Here is a 24,352-nt window from a genome sequence, read left to right as displayed (position 1 = left end):
ACCTAAAAATCAGTATTTTGCTGAGGAAATCAGTATTTTTGATAGCTACTTTCTTGCATTTGTCCAACTCTCACACTCCCCCCCCCCTCAAGTATTCTCAACGACATTCAGTCTGAAGATGAGCCTCGACCCGAAATGTCACCCATTCCTTCTCTCCAGAGTCGCTGTCTGTCCCGCTTAGTTACTCCAGCTTTGTATCTATCTTCAATTTCAGAGTTAAATAAAAAAGTACAGAGTGCTGGAGGAACTCAGCGGGCTAGGCGGCATCTGTGGAGGGAATGGATTACGAGTTGTTTTGGGCCAGGGTTCTTCTTCAATAGGTAGGAACTGTAGATGCAGTTGACAAAACGACAAATGATTCCGGGAATGCAGAGGTGAGAGGGTGAGAGAGAGGGTGTGAGAGAGCGAGAGAAAGGGAGGGAGGGAGAGAGTGAGGGAGAGACATTTAAAATACTAATAGATTTAATCTGCTATAATTTGTAGAGGTGCAGTATGACTTTTTATATTCTTGCATTTTTAAAGCAGCAAGATCTTAAGTCAATTTCACCAGGTTATTACTTTTCTATTGGCGAGTGGTATGTTAATGAAACAGGAAGTCGGGCCGATCTCAGTTGTTCCCACCTGGCCGCTGCACCTTGGCCGGTACAGCGGTGACCCGTTGTTACGATTATCTATGAATAATATTTCAGTATTCTTATCGCGTTTCCGTACGAAATACGGAAAATCCGTTCTATTTGACAGCTCTGTGTACATAATTGGGGCAAAGCTGATTGCAATGTAATTAGGAAAAACAAAGGAGGGTAGATTGGGATCAATTGTTATTGGGTAAATGCACTGATGACATGTGGGAGTCATTTAAAGGCCAACTTGTGAAGGATTAGCAGGATTAGCACATTCCAGTAAGGAGAGACAAGGACAGCAAGGTGGATGACCAAGGTGGTTGTAAACATGGTCAGGAAGAAAAAGGAAGTGCATGTCAGGTTTAAGAAGGTGGTATCAGAACTCAAGTAGGCGATTAGAAGGGACAAAAGTGGCCATGATATGCCATTGGTGAGTCGAAGAGTTTTTTTATACACATGTTAAAAACAAGAGGGTAGCCAGGGAAAGGGTAGGACTGCTCAAGGATAAAGGACAACTATGCTTGGAGTCAGAGGATTATAGGCAAGGTACTAAACAAGTACTTTGCAGCTGTATTCACAGAGGAGAAGGACTTGGAGAGAAAGATCAGAGCGGAGAATACAAATATGAAACTGAGAAGGTGGTGGAGGCTCTTGAAGAGCATTAAGGTGGATAAGTCCCCCAAGGCCTGATGGGATCAATCCCAGGCTATTGTGGAAGGCAAGAGAGGAGATTGGCAGGGCCTTGATGAGGATCTTTGTTTCTTCTAAGATCCCAGGCAAGGTCCCAGAGAACTGGAGAGTGACCAATGTTGTTCCTTTAAGAAAATAAGAAAGAATTTGGGGAACTTTAGACCAGTGAGTGCTAGGGAAACTATTTGAGAAAAAATATTCAAGATAGGATTGATAGGATACAACATATAGGATATGTCAGGGAATCGTGATTCAGCTCTATAGGACCTTGGTTAATTTGATTTTGGAGTAAAATGTGCCGTTCTAGTCATCCCATTTCAGGAAAGATGTGGAAGTTTTAGAGAGGGTGCAGAGGTACAAAGGGGTGATCACATAGGCCAAGGCAGACTAAGCGCAAGTGTTTAATGAAATGATCGCCAAGCCTATGCTTGATCTCGCCAATGTATAAGAACCAACACTGGGAACACAAGATACAGCAGATGAGGTTGGAGGAAGTGCAAGTAAACCTCTGCCTCACCTGAAAGGACTGTCGGGATTCCTGGATAAAGTCGAGGGAGGAGGCACAAGGAGAGCAGAGGTTTATTTGCACCCTCTTACACGATCTCCCAGTTGCCAAACATTTTAATTCCCCATCCCACGCTGACCTTACTGTCTTGGCCCGTCTCCATTGTCAGTGAGGTCACATGCAAATTGGACAGCTTACAACCCAGAGACACAAATATTGATTTCTTGCATTTCAAGCACACCCTGCATTTGTTTCTGCCCCCCCTCCCCTCCCCCCGTTGACATGCCTGTATCCCTGTTGTTAGCACGTCTTCCACAGCCAACAATGAGCCATCATGGTTTTCACCGTTCCTGAGGGCATCCGTTGCCAGCCCTCTTTTGCTGTGGCCATCTCCATCTTTCAGTCTGAAGGGTTCTGATCCAAAACGCCACTAACTCCTTTCCTCCAGAGATGTTGCCTGGCCCTCTGAGTTACTTCAGTTTTGGTATAAACCAGCATCTGCTGTTCCTTCCTTTACTACATACTTTAGTGATCTGCTAGCTTATGAATCATGCCTTGCACAGTATCATCCAAAATCGTGATACAAACCACAAAAATCAATGGACCCATCACCGATCTCTGAGGCACACCACTAGTCACAGGCCTCCAGGCCGAAAAACAGCCGATCACTAACACCTACTGCTTCAATCCATGAAGCCATTTCTGTCCAATCGATTTGCTCGCGATCCCATGGAACCCGGAGAGATCTAATCTTTATTTATCATTTACCTTGTACCTTCCGAACAGTCAATCAGAGACTATACTGGAAGTGGGGCAAATTTTTTTTACACTGTCAATTTTTACATTTATCAAGCCAATCAACCTACAAACACGTACGTCGTTGGAATGTGGGAGGAAATCGAAGATCTCGGAGAACTTGTGCGAAGGGCCTGTTTCCACGCTGTATCTTTAAATTAAACTAAAAACACTAAAACCAGAGGGAGTCTAAAGAAGGGTCTCTACCCGAAACATCACCCAATTTCTTCTATCCAGAGATGCTGGCTGCTCCATGGAGTTCCCCCGCACTATTAAAGCATGGAATAGTCTTCACCCTACCATAGTTACCCAACCAGACACAACTAAATTTAAGGTAGCTCTTTTCCCCTCCCAACAGAATATGTAAACATAATACAGAACAGGAGGTAAAAGTTCAGTGTGTGTATCTATATGTATGTTATATATGCGACCGGACAACAATGGAGGCCAGATCTCACACAATGCAAAGGGAGAAAGAAAGTGCCCGGCACCGACCAGTTGTCGTGGCAGTGCGCTTGTGCAGGGCGGCCCATGTGCTGGCCGTGGTTGTGCGCATGTGCAGGGGGAGGATGTTCTGGCCGTGGCAGTGCGCATGTGCAAGGCGGCCGGCCGTGCCGGCGGATGAGAAGCGGCCGAGAGTGGAGAACTTGCCCAGCAGGACGTTAGGTGGCCATTGGCACCGGGCAACCGTTAATTTTGAGCCCTGAGAGACTGAACAGGTTAGAATTGTATTAATTGGGCATTGGAGGTAACCTTAAAGAGGTGTATAAAATGATGAGTGGAATAGATCGTATCCGCCTCCACCACCACCCCTGGTAATGCATCCAAGCCCCTCTACTCTGGGGAAAAAAAAAAAAACTTGCCCCGCACATCTCCATTAAACTTACCCCCCCTTACCTATAGCTATGCTGTCTAGTGTTGGACTCTTCCACCCTGGGTAAAAGTTTTTGACTGTCTACCCTATCCATGCCTCATAATTTTATATATAGTAAATCCTCGTATAATGGCCCATAGTGGGTGGTGTCTGTTATAGCCTATTGTCCACTATAACCATGGAAGGTATTATCACTGCATAAGCAGTAGAAACAAACAACTACAGTTGCTAGTTAATATACAAAAGGACACAGTGCTGGAGTAACTCAGCGGGTCACATCTGGAGAACATGGATAGGTGACATTGAGGCTCTACTTCAGACTCTAGGTCTGGAACTGAGCCTGGAATCCAGGCGAGTTGGTGGCCAGAGGAGAGGATCGGCAGAGTCAATGGTCACGGCCCACGAGTGAACAGAGTGCATGTAAGGATCAGCAGTGGCAATGGCAGGAACAGTCTGAAAGCAGCCAAGGAAGATGCATGAGCCAGCAGAAGGTCTATCCGGATAGGTGATGCAAGCTGGCGGCGGCGTGGGGGCAGCTTGCGTTCTACCGGTGGCATAGGAAACCGGTGCTCCATGTGGCGGGGAAGGCAGCCCCCAAACCCCGACAGTCCTTTCAGGTTAGGCAGAGGTTCACTTGCACCTCCTCCAACCTCATCTGCCATATCTATAGTTCAAGATGTGGACTCGTACATCGGCGAGACCAAACACAGACTAGGCAATCGTTTCGAGGAGCACCTTCGCTCAGCCTGCCAAAACCAACCCAATCTCCCGGTTGCTGGACACTAATTGTCCTTCCCATTCCTACTCAGACCTTTCTGTCCTCGGTCTCCTCCATTGTCAGAGTGAGGCTAAATGCAAATTGGAGGAACAGCATCTCATATTTTGCTTGGGCAGCTTGCAGCCCAGTGGTATATTGATTTCTCTCAGTTCAGATAGCCCCGACATTCCCTCTCTATCTTTATCCCTTCCCCACCCAAGTCGCACTAGCTACTCATTTTCACCCTACAAACAGCTTACAAAGATCTGTTTCCTTGATCATCATTAATTTTTTGCATATCAATAGAAAATAGGTGCAGGAGTAGGCCATTTGGCCCTTCGAGCCAGCACCACCATTCAATGTGGTCATGGCAGATCATCCCCAATCAGTACCCCGTTCCTGCCTTCTCCCCATATCCCTTGACTCTGCTATTTTTAAGAGCCCTATCTAGCTCTCTCCTGAAAGCATGCAGAGAACCTGCCTCCACCGCCCTATGAGGCAGAGAATTCCACACTCACCACTCTCTGTGGGAAAAAGTGTTTCCTCGTCTCCGTTCTAAATGGCTTACTACTTATTCTTAAACTGTGGCCCCTGGTTCTGGACTCCCCCAACATCGGGAACATGTTTCCTGCCTCTAGCATGTCCAAACCCTTAACAATCTTATATGTTTCAATGAGATCTCCTCTCATCCTTCTAAACTCCAGAGTGTACAAGCACAGCTGCTCCATTCTCTCAACATATGACAGTCCTGCCATCCTGGGAATTAAACTTGTAAACCTACGCTGCACTCCCTCAATAGCAAGAATGTCCTTCCTCAAATTAGGGGACCAAAATTGCACACAATACTCCAGGTGTGGTCTCACTAGGGTTCTGTACAACTGCAGAAGAACCTCTTCGCTCCTACATTCAATTCCTCTTGTTATAAAGGCCAACATACCATTTGCTTTCTTCACTGCCTGCTGTACCTGCATGCTTACTTTCATATCTTTAATTCATTGTTTTTTATCTCTCCACATCACCATCTATATCACTCGTTTCCCTTATCCCTAACAAGTCTGATGGGTCTCGACATGAAACGTCACCCATTCCTTCTCTCCAGAGATGCTGCCTGTCCTGCTGAGTTACTTCAGCTTTTTGTGTCTATGTTCATTTTAAACCAGCATCTGCATTTCTTTCTTACACAATGCTATTAAGAGCCTTGCCATTAACTATATACTTTCCCCATACATTCAACCTCCCAAATTGCAACACCTTCCCACTTCCTCGGGTTAAACTCCATCTCCAATTTCTACACCCATTTCTACAACTGATCTCTATCCTGCTGCATCTTCTGACAGCCTTACTCACCGTCTGCAACTCCTCCAATTTACGATGACGTCAGTAACCTTACTTACCAACACATCTACATTTACATCCGTCATTTATATGTATCACAAACAGCATAGATCCCTGCTGAACTCCACTGGTCATAGACCTCCAACCAGAAGGGGAAGTACAATGGGATCTGGGGGTCCTTATTCATCAGTCAATGAAAGTAAGCATGCAGGTACAGCAGGCAGTGAAGAAAGCAAATGGCATGTTGGCCTTCATAACAAGAGAAGTTGAGTATAGGAGCAAAGAGGTCCTTCTGCAGTTGTACAGGGCCATAGTGAGACCGCACCTGGGATATTGTGCGCAGTTTTGGTCCCCAAATTTGAGGAAGGACATTCTTGATATTGAGGGAGTGCAGCGCAAGTTCACAAGGTTAATTCCCAGGATGGCGGGACTGTCATATGTTGATAGAATGGAGCATCTGGGCTTGTAGACACTGGAATTTATAAGGATGAGAGGGGATCTTAATGAAACATAGAAGATTATTATGGGATTGGACAAGCTAGAGGTAAGAAACATGTTCCCGATGATGGGGGAGTCCAGAACCAGGGGGCATAGTTTAAGAATAAGGGATAGGCAGACCTTCCAAGTTTTGTCAGAGCATTTCTGTATTCTAGTACCTGAAAATCAGTATTTTGCTGAGGAAATCAGTATTTTCACGTGGTTCCATTTTGCTGAAAATGTTTTTTTTTATGTGCAGTCATACCCATGTAAGAGTACAAGAATGCATAACTTTACTACCAATTGACACGTCTTCTACGCACCTTACTTGACAGTGCATTCATTGCCATCTCTTTGTATACTGCTGTTTAAACAGCTGCTTCCCGCTTTTCGCACCAGGTGATGATATAGAAGCCATTTTGGAAGCCTCTCCCTCCCTCCCTTTCTCTTCCTCCCTCTCTCCTTTTTTTCTTCCTCCCTCCCTCCACCCCTCCCCCTTGAGCCCACCAACCGTTCTGTAAAATTAAGGCCCGTCCCAATGTAACTCAATCCCACTGGTAACCTTTCTCACCAGTAGGCTTATCCAGAATTCTATCACTGCCTGAAAAATAATCAAAGGCTCAAAGAGAATTCCAAAGACTCATTGTTATGCGAGAATTTTCCTGAACAGTCTGTGACCCATAGCACTATGTGTGAAGCCCATAGCGCTATGTTTAAAGCCCTAGAGCTCCAGCCGGTAGCACTATATTTAGAACCCACAGCGTGCAGCCGACAGCTGTCCTTTTAAATTCCCACGCTTTAAACTGAGAGCGCTCTGTTTAAACCTGGAGCTGGACAGGCAGCAACTCTGGAGGGAAGGAATGGGTGACATTTCTAGTCGAGACCCTTCTTCAGACTGAACTGAACTCCGTATTTAGATTCTTTAGATTCTGGAGTAGTTCCTGAGGATTGGCGGGTAGCAAACGTAACCCCACTTTTTAAGAAGGGAGGGAGAGAGAAAACGGGGAATTACAGACCAGTTCGTCTAACATCGGTAGTGGGGAAACTGCTAGAGTCAGTTATTAAAGATGGGATAGCAGCACATTTGGAAAGTGGTGAAATCATTGGACAAAGTCAGCATGGATTTACGAAAGGTAAATCATGTCTGACGAATCTTATAGAATTTTTCGAGGATGTAACTAGTAGCGTGGATAGGGGGAGAACCAGTGGATGTGGTGTATCTGGACTTCCAGAAGGCTTTCGACAAGGTCGCACATAAGAGATTAGTATACAAACTTAAAGTACACGGCATTGGGGGTTCAGTATTGATGTGGATAGAGAACTGGCTGGCAAACAGGAAGCAAAGAGTGGGAGTAAACGGGTCCTATTCACAATGGCAGGCAGTGACTAGTGGGGTACCGCAAGGCTCAGTGCTGGGACCCCAGCTATTTACAATATATATTAATGATCTGGATGAGGGAATTGAAGGCAATATATCCAAGTTTGCGGATGACACTAAGCTGGGGGGCAGTGTTAGCTGTGAGGAGGATGCTAGGAGACTGCAAGGTGACTTGGATAGGCTGGGTGAGTGGGCAAATGTTTGGCAGATGCAGTATAATGTGGATAAATGTGAGGTTATCCATTTTGGTGGCAAAAATAGGAAAGCAGACTATTATCTAAATGGTGGCCGACTAGGAAAAGGGGAGATGCTGCGAGACCTTGGTGTCATGGTACACCGGTCATTGAAAGTAGGCATGCAGGTGCAGCAGGCAGTGAAGAAAGCGAATGGTATGTTAGCTTTCATAGCAAAAGGATTTGAGTATAGGAGCAGGGAGGTTCTACTGCCGTTGTACAGGGTCTTGGTGAGACCACACCTGGAGTATTGCGTACAGTTTTGGTCTCCAAATCTGAGGAAGGACATTATTGCCATAGAGGCAGTGCAGTGAAGGTTCACCAGACTGATTCCTGGGATGTCAGGACTGTCTTATGAAGAAAGACTGGATAGATTTGGTTTATACTCTCTAGAATTTAGGAGATTGAGAGGGGATCTTATAGAAACTTACAAAATTCTTAAGGGGTTGGACAGGCTAGATGCAGGAAGATTGCTCCCGATGTTGGGGAAGTCCAGGACAAGGGGTCACAGCTTAAGGATAAGGGAGAAATCCTTTAAAACCGAGATGAGAAGAACTTTTTTCACACAGATAGTGGTGAATCTCTGGAACTCTCTGCCGCAGAGGGTAGTCGAGGCCAGTTCATTGGCTATATTTAAGAGGGAGTTAGATGTGGCCCTTGTGGCTAAGGGGATCAGAGGGTATGGAGAGAAGGCAGGTACGGGATACTGAGTTAGATGATCAGCCATGATCATATTGAATGGCGGTGCAGGCTCAAAGGGCCGAATGGCCTACTCCTGTACCTAATTTCTATGTTTCTATGTATTTAAAATCCGTATTTAACAACACCAAATCATACATCAGCATTCTTATCGCATTTCCATACAAAATATAGAAAATCCGTACTACTTGGCGGCTCTGGGTAGGCTATTTAGAGCGGAGATGAGGAAAAACTTTTTCACCCAAAGAGTTGTGAATCTGTGGAATTCTCTGCCTCAGAAGGCAGTAGAGGCCAATTCTCTGGATGCTTTCAAGACAGAGTTAGATAGCTCTTAATGATAGCAGAGTCTAGGGATATGGATAGAAGGCAGGAACAGGGTACTGATTGTGGATGAGCAGCCATGATCACAGTGAATGGTGGTGCTGGCTCGATGTGCCGAATTGCCCACTCCTGCCCCCATTGTCTATTATCACCTCTTTTGGATGTCAGAAAATACTGGATATTGTTGTCTATGACCTGTCTACTAATTCCTTCCAACAATACTTTGGGCTGTATCATGAGCTATAATACAAATACCTGGATACATTGCACTCCAAGTCCACATTTATGAGCAGGTGTCTTTTAAACGTTATTGTACTTGTCTCAATTTTTGCACGAGCAGCGTATTCCATAAAGTCTCCTGCACTATTTAGCTTTTAACAATCTTCTGCAATATTTAGCAAACTGATCATTCTTGATAACTATGCCAGGTGGATAGGTTAGCAAAAATGTTTTTCATATTAAAGACTTAGTATTCCAGTCGTGATTTAATAGCATATAGAAACATAGAAAATATGTGGAGTAGGCCATTTGGCCCTTCGAGCCTGCACCGTATGATCATGGCTGATCATCCAACTCAGTATCCCATCCCTGCCTTCTCTCCATACGCCCTGATCCCTTTAGCCACAAGGGCCACATCTAACTCCGTCTTAAATATAGCCAATGAACTGGCCTCAACTACCTTCTGTGGCAGGGAATTCCACAGATTCACCACTCTCTGTGTAAAAAATGATTTTCTCATCTCAGTCCTAAAAGACTTCCCTCTTATCCTTAAACTGTGACCCCTAGTTCTGGACTTCCCCAACATCGGGAACAATCTTCCTGCATCTAGCTGTCCAACCCCTTAAGAATTTTGTAAGTTTCTACAAGATCCCCCCCCAATCTTCTGAATTCTAGCGTGTACAAGCCGAGTCTATCCAGTCTTTCTTCATATGAAAGACCTGCCATCCCAGGAATCAGTCTGGTGAACCTTCTCTGTACTCCCTCTATGGCAAGAATGTCTTTCCTCAGATTGGGAGACCAAAACTGTACGCAATACTCCAGGTGTGGTCTCACCAAGACCCTGTACAACTGCAGTAGAACCTCCCTGCTCTTATACTCAAATCCTTGTTGGTGACAACAAAATAAGTTAATGAGCCATTACTACATCAATATGACTCGTCAATTTATTGGGATAGGTTCAAAATGAGTGGGACCACTACAAAAAGGATTGAGAACCAAATCAATCCTATCAAGTTATTTAATCAAATTATTCCATGTACTGTGCTGAGATTTGTGCACATTCGCCCACTATTACAAAATATTATTTGCAGCCACTCAAAACTCTGCCCTTCTAATTAGGATTTATCAACACATAGACCTTTACCATAATCGAAATGACAAATCACAGAAATGGAGAGAGAAAACCGAGTAAAGTACAGAGCGAATGTAGTGTTCTGGTACATAATTCGTAAAAGGTTAGCAAGCAAACCCAACTAGTTAGGGTAAATAGCATATTAACATTCATTGCAACACAAGTGCAATTGCCTAGGGTGTTGGCATCCCAGAATACAGTCTACAGTTTTGGTCTTATCCAAAAGATATGGTAACATTGGAGGCTGTAAAGCAGAGATTCTCCATTTTAGTCCCTGGATACGAGTGTTGTCGTAGCCTGTATTTTGTGAAGTTTAGAAGAATGAGGGGGGATCTTATTCAAACATGCAAGATTCTAGAGGAATTAATAGGGTTGGGATGTTTTCACAAGTGGAACAGGCTTGAACAAGGGGATATAATTACAAGATATGGAACCGATCATTTATAATCAGGGTATATCGAAATTATGTCTCCCAGAGGCTGGTGAATCTCTGGAATTTTCTGCTTTGGCAGATAATGACAAATATTTAAAAAGTAGGTAGATAAATATTTGAGAGATCAAGGAAGAGGGGTATGAAGAAATGGGGCAAACGAGGAATCTGCAAACCTATAATCTCTTATAAAATCAATTAATTGATCAGGTGCAGACAAAAGAAGCTGGATTTTGAAAAAGAGACGTGTTAAAATTACCACAAAATGTCGTATTATGTGGTTTTATGCAGTGCAAGGCTAACATGGTATACAAATGCTTGGTATTTATGAGAAACATGTTCAGCACAACAGTTGCAGTTTATTTCTTTTTGGGAACTTTTCTTTTTGATTTTGGGAGGAGCCTACAATCTGGGCAAAACCATTTTTTTTTTGCTAGATTAGATGCATACCTCAACAATTGAACGGATGCTGGGACAGCTGCACTGGAAGCTATAGTTAATGTTTACCTGCAGTTCACCGCGGGATTGTACGGGACACGACTGCCGTGCAACCTCCCTATAGATGAGGTTGGAGGAATTTTTCACAACCATCTTCACTTTCAACAGATCCATCCACTTACATATCATCAGCAAACTTGCCATGTACATTCTCACCCAAATCATTGATATAAATGACAAACAGTAACGGGCCTAGCACCAAAACCTGGGACACACCACCAATCACAGGCCTCCAGTCCGAGAAGCAACCTTCCATCTCTGCTTCTTTCCAAGCCAATTTGATATCCATTCACCCCTTGGATCCCATGCGATTTAACCTTCAGGAGCTGTAGCCATTTTGTTACGTTACAGCCTTATTCTAAAATGGATTAAATTCATTTTTTTTACCATCAATCTATACACAACACCCCATAACAAAAAAGCAAAAACAGGTGTTAAGACATTTTTGCAAAGTAATTAAAAAAAAATTACTATCATATTTACATAAGTGTTCAGACCCTGCACGCAAGTATTCTTGGGTATGACGCTACAAGCTGCGCACACCTGTATTTGGGTAATTTCTCCCATTCTTCTCGGCAGATCCTTTCATTCTGTCAGGTTGGATGGGGAGCATCGATGCACAGCTATTTTCAGGTTCCTCCAGAGATGTTAGATTGGGTTCAAGTCCAGGCTCTGGCTGGGCCACTCAAGGACATTCACAGACTTGTCACGAAGCCACTCCTGCTTTGTCTTGGCTGTATGCTTAGGGTCGCTGTCATGTTGGAAGGTGAACCTCCATGTTCTGAGGTCCTAAATGTTCTGGAGCAGGTTTTCATCAAGGATATCTCTGTACTTTGATCCGTTCATCTTTCCCTCAATCCTGACTGATCTCCCAGTTCCTGCTGCTGAAAAACATCCCCACAGCATGATACTGCCACCACTATTCTTCTCCGTAGGTATGGTATTGGCCAGATGATGAGCAGTGCATGGTTTCCTCCAGACGTGACACTTGGCATTCAGGCCAAAGAGTTCAATCTTGGTTTCATCAGACCGGAGAATCTTGTTTAAGTACCTTTTGGCAAACTCCAAGCAGGCTGTCATGTGCCTTTTACTGAGGAGTGGCTACCGTCTGGCCACACTACCATAAAGGCCTGATTGGTGGAGTGCTGCAGATATAGTTGTCCATCTGGAAGGTTCTCCCATCTCCACAGAGGAACTCTGGAGCTCTGTCAGAGGGACCACTCCCTGACCAAGGCCTTTCTCTCCTGATTGCTCAGTTCTATGAAGAGTCCTGGTGGTTTCAAAGTTCTTCCATTTAAGAATAACGGAGGCCACTGTGCTCTTCAGGACCTGCAATGCTGCAGAAATTATTTTATACCCTTCCCCAGATCTGTGTCTCGACACAATCCTATCTCAGAGGTCTACAGACAATTCCTTTGTCTTCATGTCTTGGTTTTTGCTCTGACATGCACTGTCAACTGTGGAACCTTATATAGACAGGTGTGGGCCTTTCCAAATCATCCACAATCAATTTCATTTACCACTGGTAGACTCCAATCAAGTTGTAGAAACAACTTCAAGGATAATCAATGGAAACAGGATACACCGAAGCTCAATTTTGAGTTTCATAGCATAGGCTCTCAATACTTAAGTAAATGTGATATTCTCTGTTTTTTATTTTCAATTATTTTAAATTATTATGAGGCATTGTGTGTAGATTGATGATAAAAAAAATGAATTTAATCAATTTTAGAATAAGGCTGTAACGTAACAAAATGTGGAAAAAGTGAAGGGGTCTGAATACTTTCTGAATGCACTGTACATCTATAGCTCTGCCCATATCAATCTTTTTGGTCATGTCATGTCTTCAAAAAACCTCCCACATACAAAACCCTGCTGACTATCCCTAATCAGCCCTTGTCCGTCTAGATGCCTGTGTAGCCTATCCCTCCGAATACTCTCTAGTAACTTTCTAAATATTAACTAATTTCAATAAATAAGAAAAATTACTTATCTTCTACTTTTATAAGGATGTCTTTTGGACTCTCTAACCTGCATATTATTCAAATCAATCCAGCAGCAACCAGGTCAATAGATTGTTCCAATATCTAAAATAACATATCAATAGTGAAATACAAAGTAATAATAAATTCACAGGTTCCCTACAAGTAACTGTGACTTCTGAATTAGCACACATGGAGTGTTCACTTATAAAATTGTGACTGCCAGTAAATATTTAATAATTGGAATAAGAACCAAGCTGAATTCAATTAACTGAATACAAACTGGGGAAGTTAACAGATGTACAGAAACAATTCATAACTTAACATTGCTAATGTGTAACAAAATTGGTGTATTACAACAAAGAATGTAGTTTAAAGTCTATCTAACAATACTTTATTCATTCATTCATTCTTTTTTTTTTATATAGATAAATTTGATAAAGATAGTATTAAATACAGGTTTACTGTTAGCAATGGTGTAATGGCTTATACTTGCCATATTATCATCTAGCTAGCCCCACACCACAATTTCATAGCCTTAAATTATTTATTGATCCAAAATGTGGAGCCAGTGTGTTACACTTCAGAATAACTATAAATCTCACTATGAGAGTCAACTAAAAGCTTTGGTATTACTATCGCAATAGTTTATAATCTTCACTTGACTCATAGAACCGCCAGTATTTCATTGAGTTCAAACATCTTCTTCCAAAATCATAATGCGATAATCTTTTAGTAATTTGTTGCAAGTCAAAAATATCCAAATCTGATATCTCTGACTATACCGTTAAAACTTTCTGAACAAAACTGCAAACATAGGTTACAATAAAAGATCTTCCAAAATAATTAGATCACTTCGTACGATTATAACTGCATCTTGATAATCCTCTCTGATATTCTCTAAAACCACTCACTCTGGGCATACCATTTTCAGAAAAATACAACCAAGTGGGACTCCGATAGCGTAAACATTTCAGATGTTAAACCACTCTAGAATTATCCTTGAAGGACAAATATCGCACTGCGAAGAAGTTGTGCGATACTACCTGGAGATCCATGTTTTTTGTTCAGAATGCGGTTGAAAGCAAAGATCTTATATATAGGATCTTTGGTTGAAAGCATTCACATTTGGGAAAGGGGCAGGGAAACCGATCGAGCTGCAGAAATAAACAAATCGAGTGGCAGCAGCGGCAGCAACACAACAGCAGCAGCAGCATTAGCAGGCCCTCGCTGAGTCGCTGCCCTACCCAGCCTCTCAGTAAGGAAACACTTCAACACCAAGGCAGGGTAAGTATCGTGGTGAGTTCGATCACAACATTGAACCCGTTTCAGGGAAGCCTAGCGGGCGGTTAATTCTGTGGCGAGGGGGTGAGGGGGCGACGGGGTGACGGCCACCTACCAGCCGGAGCGGTCGTAGAGCGGCTGCTCCTCGAACAGGGGAACCCGGCGCCCGCAGCTCACATTCAAAATGGCGGCCTCCAGCCTCACCACTACCCCGGAAGCGGAGAACTACGCCGACTTTCTTTCCGGAAAATAGTCCTTAGGGAAAATCTCACGAAGACTGCAGATTAATTCCAATAACCTCGGAAGAGCAAGACTATTAAGCGATTAAACAACAATTATGTTATTTGTTTTGGCGGAGACTTGAATGAGTTCGCTTCATATGGAGGATCGGAGTATTTTTAAGCGCGGATGTGATCTAAATAGGAAAGGAGTGCTGCGGACCTACTCGTGGCAATCATTGATGACGTCCCAGGGGCGAGTCACAGGCGGGGTCACGTGGCTCGAGGTGACGCTGGTTCGGCTGAAGGTCAAAAGCAGTTTCCCAGTTTCCTGTTTCTTGCTGCAATTCATTATGGGGTTTTTTTAATGTATAGTTACAGTAATTAGCATTGATTTTTTTAAATTATTTAAGCACAGTCGTTGAAAATTGACTTTACATTTACAACCTATTACGATGAATAGATTATTAGCAATTAATATTTCTAATTCTCCTGTTTTCTAAGAAAGAGAGTCAAGAGTGTTTATTGTCATACTAAGTGGGACCCATTGGGTCCCATGTTCACACGGGAGGGCTGGTCCCCCAACGCAATATTCCACCTCTCCACCAATTCCAATGTTGGTGGCCAGTGAGTGGGGTGGTGATGGGGGGGTGTTCTGGAGCGTTAGTATGGGTGTTGTGGGCCGAAGGGACTGGTTTCCAGAGGACTAGTATGCACACTGTGGGCCGAATGGATTCTTGGGCTGGCAGCTCAGTTATTCATGGCTGACAATAAACAATAGTTGCAGGAGTAGGCCATTGGCCCTTCGAGCCAGCACCACCATTCATTGTGATCATAGCAGATCATCCCTAATCAGTACCCCTTTCCTGCCTTCTCCCCATATCCCCTGACTCCACTATCTTTAAGAGCCCGATCTAGCTCTCTCTTGAAAGTATCCAGAGAACCGGCCTCCACTAAGGCAAAGAATTCCACAGACCCACAACTCTCTGTGAGGAAAAGTGTTTCCTCGTTTCCGTTCTAAATGGCTTACCCCTTATTCTTAAACTGTGGCCCCTGGTTCTGGACCCCCAACACCGGGAACATGTTTCCTGCCTCTAGGGTGTCCAAACCCTTAATAATCTTATATGTTTCAATAAGATCCCCTCTCATCCTTCTAAATTCCAGAGTATACAAGCCCAGCCGCTCCATTCTCTCAGAATATGAAAGTCCTGCCCTCCCGGGAATTAACCTTATAAACCTACGCTGCACTCCCTCAATAGCAAGAATGCCCTTCCTCAAATTAGGGGACCAAAACTGCACACAATACTCCAGGTGTGGTCTCACTAGGGCCCTGGACAACTTCAGAAGGACCTCTTTGCTCCTATACTCAACTCCTCTTGTTATAAAGGCCAACATGCCATTCGTTTTCTTCACTGCCTGCTGTACCTGCATGCTTACTTTCATAGACTGATGAACAAGGACCCCCAGATCCCGTTGTACTTCCCCTTTTCCCAACTTGACGCCATTTAGAAACATAGAAAATAGGTGCAGGAGTAGGCCATTCAGCCCTTCGAGCCTGCACCGCCATTCAATATGATCATGGCTGATCATCCAGCTCAGTATCCTGTACCTGCCTTCTCTCCATACCCCCTGATCCCTTTAGCCACAAGGGCCACATCTAACTCCCTCTTAAATATAGCCAATGAACTGGCCTCAACTACCTTCTGTGGCAGAGAATTCCAGAGATTCACCACTCTCTGTGTAAAAATGTTTTCTCATCTCGGTCCTAAAAGATTTCCCCCTTATCCTTAAACTGTGACCCCTTGTTCTGGACTTCCCCAACATCGGGAACAATCATCCTGCATCTAGGCTGTCCAACCCCTTAAGAATTTTGTAAGTTTCTTGAAGATCAGATAGTAATCTGCCTTCCTGTTTTTGTGGATAACTCCACATTTATCCACATTAAACATCATCTGCCATGCACCTACCTACTCCCCCAACCTGTCCAAGTCACCCTGCATTCTCATAGAATCCTCCTCACATTTCACACTGCCACCCAGCTTTGTGTCATCTGCTGGTGAGCTGGCTGCTCAGTCACTCACGGCTGGTGGGCTAGCAGCCAACTCACTCATGTTGGTGGGCTGGCAGCTGACTCACTCATGGCTGGTGGGCTCACACACACCCTCCATCATACACACAAACAACCCTCCATCACACACACACACCCTCCATCACACACACACACACCCTCGATCACACACACACCCTCCATCTCACACACACACACCATCTCACAAAAACACCCATCATCTCACACACACACACTCACACCACTCATCATACACTCTCACACACAACATATGACAGTAAAACTCTCTTGAATCTACTCACATGGTTAAGCACGGCCTAACCCCTGAGCGGGACTTCTCAGTGAGCGGGACTTCCGGAATGAGTGCGACATTCAGTTCAAGCAACACAGTGCAGACCAGCCCTTCAATTCAGTTCAAGCAACACAGTGCAGACCAACCCTTCGATTTAGCTCAAGCAGCACAGTGCAGACCAACCCTTCAATTTAGTTCAAGCAGAACAATGCAAATGGGATAGTCGAGGACGGAGTTAAAGGGAAAGAGAGTAAAGGGATGGTTAATGACCCCAGAATTAACGGGGAAGGAAGCTCACAAAGGGATAGGAGAGTATGGCCAAGTATAATTGGGATCGATGTGAAAGGTGAAATGCGTAAGGAATTAAAAGTATTGTATATGAATGCGCAAAGTATAAGAAGTAAAGTAGATGAGCGTGAGGCTCAGTTAGAGGTTGGTAGATATGACATTGTGGGGATTACTGAGACGTGGCTGCAGGAGGATTGGGCCTGGGAACTTAATATTGAGGGTTATACATCCTATAGAAAGGACAGGCAGGTGGGCAGAGGAGGGGGGGGTGTAGCTCTGCTGGTGAGGGATGGAATTCAGACCCTTGCGAGGGAAGGTATAGGGACTGATGAGGTAGAGTCACTGCGGATTGAGTTGAGGAATTGTAAAGGCAAGAAGACACTAATTGGTGTTACCTACAGACCCCCAAATAGTAGCCCGGATGTAGGGTGTAAGTTGCAGCAGGAGTTAAAACTGGCATGTAACAAAGTGCCTCCGGTAGGCGGCGCGGCTCTGGCCAGCAGCGGCCTCTGCAGCCTGTCCGCGTTTTATTATTTTTTGTCTGTGTTTTTATGTAGTTTTTGTTATTTTATGTTGGGGTGTGTGTGTGGGGGGATGTGGGGGGGGGGAAACTTTTGAATCTCTCCCTGCACTGGAGACCCGACCTTTTCTCGTCGGGTCTCAGGTGTCGTTGAGGCCGCAACGAGGAGCGGCCTCCAACGGGAAGAAGCCGGGGACTCTGGTGCCGACTCACCGTCGCCGTCGCGGAGCTGGCCGAGACCGGAGCGGGTGGAGCGGTGGAGGAGCTGCTGCTGCTGCTGCTGCTGCTGCTGCTGATGCCGCTGCTGCTGCTGATGCGAAGGCTGCTACTGCGGGTCTGCGGACGGCGGCACCGGGAGCCCGCGGATCCCTGGAGGGAGACCGCTTTTCGGGGCTCCTGCAACGGCGAATTCTCCCGCCCGTGTTGCGGGGTTGAAGAGCTCCTGGAGCGGGGCCTGACACCACTGCCCCGCGCGGCTGGAATGGCCGCGGGACTTTGCGAGTGCACACCGGGGGCTCCAACACCAAGACCCGGTGTGCGACCTCGCACCACCCGGCGTGGCTTCAATGGCCGCGGGACAATCGCCATCGCCAGCCGGGGGCTTTGACTTTGACTCTGACATCGGGGGGGGGGGAGAGTGCAGTGGAGAGATAAGTTTTTTTGGCCTTCCATCACAGCTATGTGATGGATGTTTATGTAAAATGTAATTATGTTGTGTCTGGGGTCTATTTGTGTGTAATGTATGGCTGCAGAAACGGCATTTCGTTTGGACCTCCAGGGGTCCAAATGACAATTAAATTGACTCTTGACTCTTGACTCTAATGCCACTGTGGTGATGGGGGATTTCAATATGCAGGTAGACTGGGATAATCAGGTTGGTTCAGGACCCCAAGAAAGAGAGTTTGTAGAATGCCTCCGAGATGGATTCTTAGAGCAGCTTGTAATGGAGCCGACCAGAGAAAAGGCAATTCTGGATTTAGTGTTGTCCAATGAACCAGATATGATAAGAGAACTCGAGGTAAAGGAACCGCTTGGAGGTAGTGATCATAATATGATTAGTTTTAATTTGCAATTTGAGAAGGAGAAGGTTAAATCGGAAGTGGCAGTGATGCAGTTGAACAAAGGGGACTATGAAGGCATGAGAGGGGAGCTGGCCAAGGTAGACTGGAAAGGGATCCTAGCAGGAATGAAGGTGGAACAGCAATGGCAGGAATTTCTGGGCATAATCCGGAAGACGCAGGATCATTTCATTCCAAAAAGGAAGAAAGATTCTAAGGGGAGTAGGAGGCAACCGTGGCTGACAAGAGAAGTTAGGGATAGAATAAAACTAAAAGAAAAGATGTATAACACAGCAAAGACTAGCCGGAAGCCAGAGGATTGGGAAACTTTCATAGGACAACAGAAGGAAACAAAACGGGCAATAAGGGCTGAAAAGATGAAGTACAAAGGGAAGCTGTCCAGGAATGTAAAGAAGGACAGTAAAAGCTTCTTTAGATATGTCAAGGGAAAAAGAATAGCAAAGTCAAAAGTGGGTCCCTTGAAGGCAGACACGGGTGAAATTATTATGGGTAACAAGGAAATGGCAGAAGAGTTGAACAGGTACTTCGGATCTGTCTTCACTAAGGAAGACGCAAACAATCTCCCAGATGTACTGGAGGACAGAGGATCTAAGGGGGTCGAGGAACTGAAATAAATTTTCATTAGGCGTGAAATAGTATTAGGTAGGCTAATGGGACTGAAGGATGATAAATCCCCTGGAGCTGATGGTCTGCATCGCAGGGTCCTCAGGGAGGTGGCTCTAGAAATAGTGGACGCATTGGTGATCATTTTCCAATGTTCAATAGATTCAGAATCAGTTCCTGTGGAACTGGAGGATAGCTAATGTTATCCCACTTTTCAAGAAAGGAGCGAGAGAGAAAATGGGGAATTACAGACCAGTTAGCCTGGCTTCGGTGGTGGGAAAGATAGAAACATAGAAACATAGAAAACAGGTGCAGGAGTAGGCCATTCGGCCCTTCGAGCCATTCGATATGATCATGGCTGATCATCCAACTCAGTATCCCATCCCTGCCTTCTCTCCATACCCCCTGATCCCTTTAGCCACAAGGGCCACATCTAACATCTAAGATGCTGGAGTCAATTAGTAAAGAGGTAATAATGGGGCATTTGGATAGCAGTAAAATGATTAGTCCAAGTCAACATGGATTTATGAAAGGAAAATCATGCTTGACTAATCTTCTGGAATTTTTTGAGGATGTGACAAGTAAAATGGATGAAGGGATGCCAGTGGATGTAGTGTATCTAGACTTTCAGAAAGCCTTTGATAAGGTCCCGCACGTGAGACTGGTGACTAAAATTAGAGCACATGGTATTGGGGGTAGGGTATGGATAGAAAATTGGTTGGCAGACCGGAAGCAAAGAGTAGGAGTGAACGGGTCCTTTTCAGAATGGCAGGCAGTGGCGAGTATAGTGCCGCAAGGCTCCGTGTTGGGGCCGCCGCTGTTTACCATATATATTAATGATTTAGAAGAGGGAATTAAGAGCAACACTAGCAAGTTTGCGGATGACATAAAGCTGGGTGGCAGTGTGAACTGTGAAGACGATGTTAGGAGGTTGCAGGGTGACCTGGACTGGTGGAGTGAGTGGGCAGATGCGTGGCAGGTGCAGTATAATATAGATAAATGTGAGGTTATCCACTTTGGCTGCAAAAACAAGGGGGCAGATTATTATCTCAAGGGGGTTAGGTTAGGTAACTGAAAGTTGGCTTACAGGTACAGCAGGCAGTGAAGAAAGCTAATGGAATGTTGGCCTTCAAAACAAGAGGATTTCAGTATAGGAGCAAAAAGGTTCTTCTGCAGTTGTATAGGACTCTAGTAAGACCACATCTGGAGTATTGTGTACAGTTTTGGTCTCCTAATTTGAGAAAGGACATCCTTGTGATTGAGGCAGTGCAGCGTAGGTTCACAAGATTGATCTCTGTGATGGCGGGACTGTCATATGAGGAAAGATGGAAAATACTAGGCTTGTATTCACTGGAGTTCAGAAGGATGAGGGGGATTCTTATAGAAACATATACAATTATAAAAGGACTGGACAAGCTAGATGCAGGAAAAATGTTCCCAATGTTGTGCGAGTCCAGAACCAGGGGCCACAGTCTTAGAATAAAGGGGAGGTCATTTAAGTCTGAGGTGAGAAAAAACTTTTTCACCCAGAGAGTTGTGAATTTATGGAATTCCCTGCCACAGAGGGCAGTGGAGGCCAAATCACTAGATGGATTTAAGAGAGAGTTAGATAGAGCTCTAGGGGCTAGTGGAGTCAAGGGATATGGGGAGAATGCAGGCACGGGTTATTGATAGGGGACGATCAGCCATAATCACAATGAATGGCCTTGCTGGCTCGAAGGGCTGAATGGCCTCCTCCTGCACCTATTTTCTTTGTTTCTATGCAGACTCATAGTTCAGTTCACTCACGGCGTAGACTCACAGTTCTGGACTGAACTCTCACACAAGGTCTTCCGGGTTGACTGACTCTCATCCGGCCTCCAGGGCTTTATTCTCCTGGCCCCCTGGAAGGGGCGTTCCCTTCATCATGGTGACTGACAGGCGAGAAGACCAATCTGCTGATCTCACGATTTTGTGAACATTCATAACAGCACAACAGAATATGTGAATAGGTAAACAGTACATAAAAGGGGAAGAGAAAATAAAAAAGAGAAAGTTCAATAAATACAAAATATAGTAATATAATAATATAGTATTTTAGTTCAGAGCTCAAAGCTTATTCGTTGTTGTGTTTGATAGCCTGATGGCTGGAGGGAAGAAGCTGTTCCTGAACCTGGACATTACAGTTTTCAGGCTCCTGTACCTTCTTCATGATGGCAATGGTGAGATGAGTGTGTGGCCAGGACGGTGTGTGTCTTTGATGATTTTGGATGTCCTTTTGCGACTATAATAGATCCCTTCCACGGAGGGGAGGTCAAGGCTGGTGATGGACTGGTCAGTGGTCACAACTTTTTGTAGTCTTTTTCGCTCCTGGACGTTCAAGTGGCCGAACCAGGCCACGATGCAACCAGTCAGAATGCTCTCTACCGTGCACCTGTAGAAGTTTAGGAGATTCCTCTTCGACATGCCGAATCTCCGTAATCTTCTCAGGAAATAGAATCGCTGATGTGCCTTCTTTATAAGTGCATCAGTGTGCTGGGTCCAGGAAAGATCTTCGGAAATATGCATGCCCAGTTTTTGGCCCTCTCCACCATCGTCCCATTGATGTGAACAGAATTGTGGGTCCTCATCCTTCCTCTACCAAAGTCCACAATCAGTTCCATGTGCTGGCACCATTTGGTCAGTCGGTCAATCTCACTTCTTTACTCTGACATCCCCATCTGTGGTTCGTCCAACAACAGTGGTGTCATCGGCGAACTTGATGATGGAGTTCGCACTATGTCCGGCTACGCAGTCATGGGTAGAGAGTGAGTAAAGCAGGGGGCTGAGCACACAGCCTTGAGGTGCTCCCATACTAATTATTACAGAGAATAAAGTGTTTCCGCCAATTCGAACAGATTGTGGTGTGTGGGCGAGGAACTCGAGGATCCAATTGCAGAGGGATACGCAGAGACCCAGTTCCGTGAGCTTGGTAACCAGCTTTTTTTTTTTTTTTAATCAAAAAATGTATTCAATTATTAAAAAATAATATTTACACTACAATAAAACAAGCCAGAACCCACCACCATAATACAATACAAACATATATCCATAATCAACTACTATACAACTATGATACAATCCTTATTGAGGATACGTTCAACACCCTGCAGAGCCCAGCGGTCCCGGAACTCCCTCAGGGTGCCCACAGACAGGGCGTATTCCCTTTCTAACCGCACCCGGGCACGGACGTAACCCCGGAAAAGGGGCAGGCAGCCGACTCGGGTAGAGCCCTCCACCGCCTGGCTACGTGACTCGCAGATGGCCAGCTTGGCCAGGCCCAGGAGCAACCCAACCAGGACATCTTCAGCCCTACCGGTAACCAGCTTGGAAGGAATGATGGTATTAAATGCCGAGCTGTAGTCTATAAACAACAGCCTGACGTGGGTGTTTTTATTGTCCAAGTGGTCCAATGCGGAGTGGAGAGCCAGTGAAATTGCATCCTCCATTGACCTGTTGTGACGGTATGCGAAATGTAGTGGGTCGAGGTTCTTGTCGAGGTAGGAGTTGATGTGCACCATAACCAACCTCTCAATGCACTTCATCACCACAGACTTTAGTGCCACTGGTTGATAGTCATTGAGGCACGTCACCTTACTCTTCTTGGGCACCGGTATTATTGATGCCCTCTTAAAGCAGCTAGGAACCTCGGACCTCAGAAGTGAGAAGTTGAAAATGTCCACAAAAACTCCCGCCATTTGGTCTGCACAGGTCTTGAGAACTCGACTGGGTATACCATCAGGTCCAGGCGCTTTCCGAGGGTTCACCCCTCTGAAGGATCTTCTGACGTTGGCCTCTGTGACTGTGACTGTAATACCGTCAGGGCGAATGGGGGCTCGGGAAGGCACATCAGTGTTCTCCCTATCGAACCATGTGTAGAACACATTGAGCTCATCAGGGAGTGATGCTTCGCTGTCGTTTGAGCCGCCTCCTGATTTTGCCTTGTAGGAGGTGATGGCATTCAAGCCCTGCCACAGTTGCCGAACATCTGCATCATCCTTTTGGCCTTTTTGATGGCCTTACCCAGGAAAAGCAGGTTGGTACTGGACCCCAAGAAAGGGAGTTTGTGGAGTGCCTCCGTGATGGATTCTGAGAGCAGCTTGTATTGGAGCCTACCAGGGAGAAGGCAATTCTGAATTTAATGTTATGTAATTAACCGGATTTGATAAAGGAACTTGAGGTTAAGGAGCCATTAGGAGGTAGTGACCATAATATGGTCAAGTTTAATCTACAATTGGAGAGGGAGAAGGGTAAATCGGAGGTGTCAGTGTTACAGTTGAATAAAGGGGACTATGGAACCATGAGGGAGGAGCTGGCCAAAGTTGACTGGAAAGATACGCTAGCAGGGATGACAGTGGAACAACATTGGCAGGTATTTCTGGGAATAATACAGAAGGTGCAGGATCAGTTCATTCCAAAGATGAAGAAAGATTCCAAGGGGAGTAAGGGGCGACCATGGCTGACAAGGGAAGTCAGGGACAGTATAAAAATAAAAGAGAAGAAGTACAACGTAGCAAAGATGAGTGGGAAGCCAGAGGATTGGGTAATGTTTAAAGAGCAACAGAAGAGAACTAAAAAGGCAATACGGGGAAAAAAGATGAGGTACGAAGGTAAGCTAGGTAAAATTAGTTAAGACCAAAGTTGGACCCTTGAAGACTGAAAAAGGTGAATTTATTATGGGGAACAAGGAAATGGCAGATGAGTTGAACAGGTACTTTGGATCTGTCTTCACTAAGGAGGACACAAACAATCTGGTGTTGTAATGGCCAGAGGATCTGGGGTGACGGTGGAACTGAAGGAAATCCACATTAGGCAGGAAATGGTGTTAGGTAGACTGATGGGACCGAAGGCTGATAAATACCCAGGGCCCGATGGTCTGCATCCCAAGGTACTTAAGGAAGTGGCTCTAGAAATCGTGGATGCATTGTTGATAATTTTCCAATGTTCTATAGATTCAGGATCGGTTCTTGTGGATTGGAGGGTAGCTAATGCTATCCCACTTTATACTGGACTCGCTGGATGTCCCTATCCAGCTGC

General features: G+C 45.1%; 1 protein-coding gene across 1 annotated transcript in view; it reads right to left on the bottom strand.

Moving 5' to 3' along the window:
• The window catches only part of ap1g1 (adaptor related protein complex 1 subunit gamma 1), a 137,678-nt gene extending 123,194 nt beyond the window's left edge, over positions 1-14,484 (bottom strand). The window contains exon 1 of the mRNA XM_055649065.1: positions 14,345-14,484. The gene's annotated coding sequence lies outside the window, so the exon portion shown is untranslated. The remainder of the gene's footprint in view (positions 1-14,344) is intronic.
• Between the last annotated feature and the right edge of the window lie 9,868 nt (positions 14,485-24,352).

Source organism: Leucoraja erinacea, chromosome 17 (genome assembly GCF_028641065.1).
Source record: "Leucoraja erinacea ecotype New England chromosome 17, Leri_hhj_1, whole genome shotgun sequence".
Taxonomy (NCBI): Eukaryota; Metazoa; Chordata; class Chondrichthyes; order Rajiformes; family Rajidae; genus Leucoraja; species Leucoraja erinaceus.
Note: the sequence above shows the minus strand (reverse complement) of the source record. Positions and strands in the feature narration are given on the sequence as shown.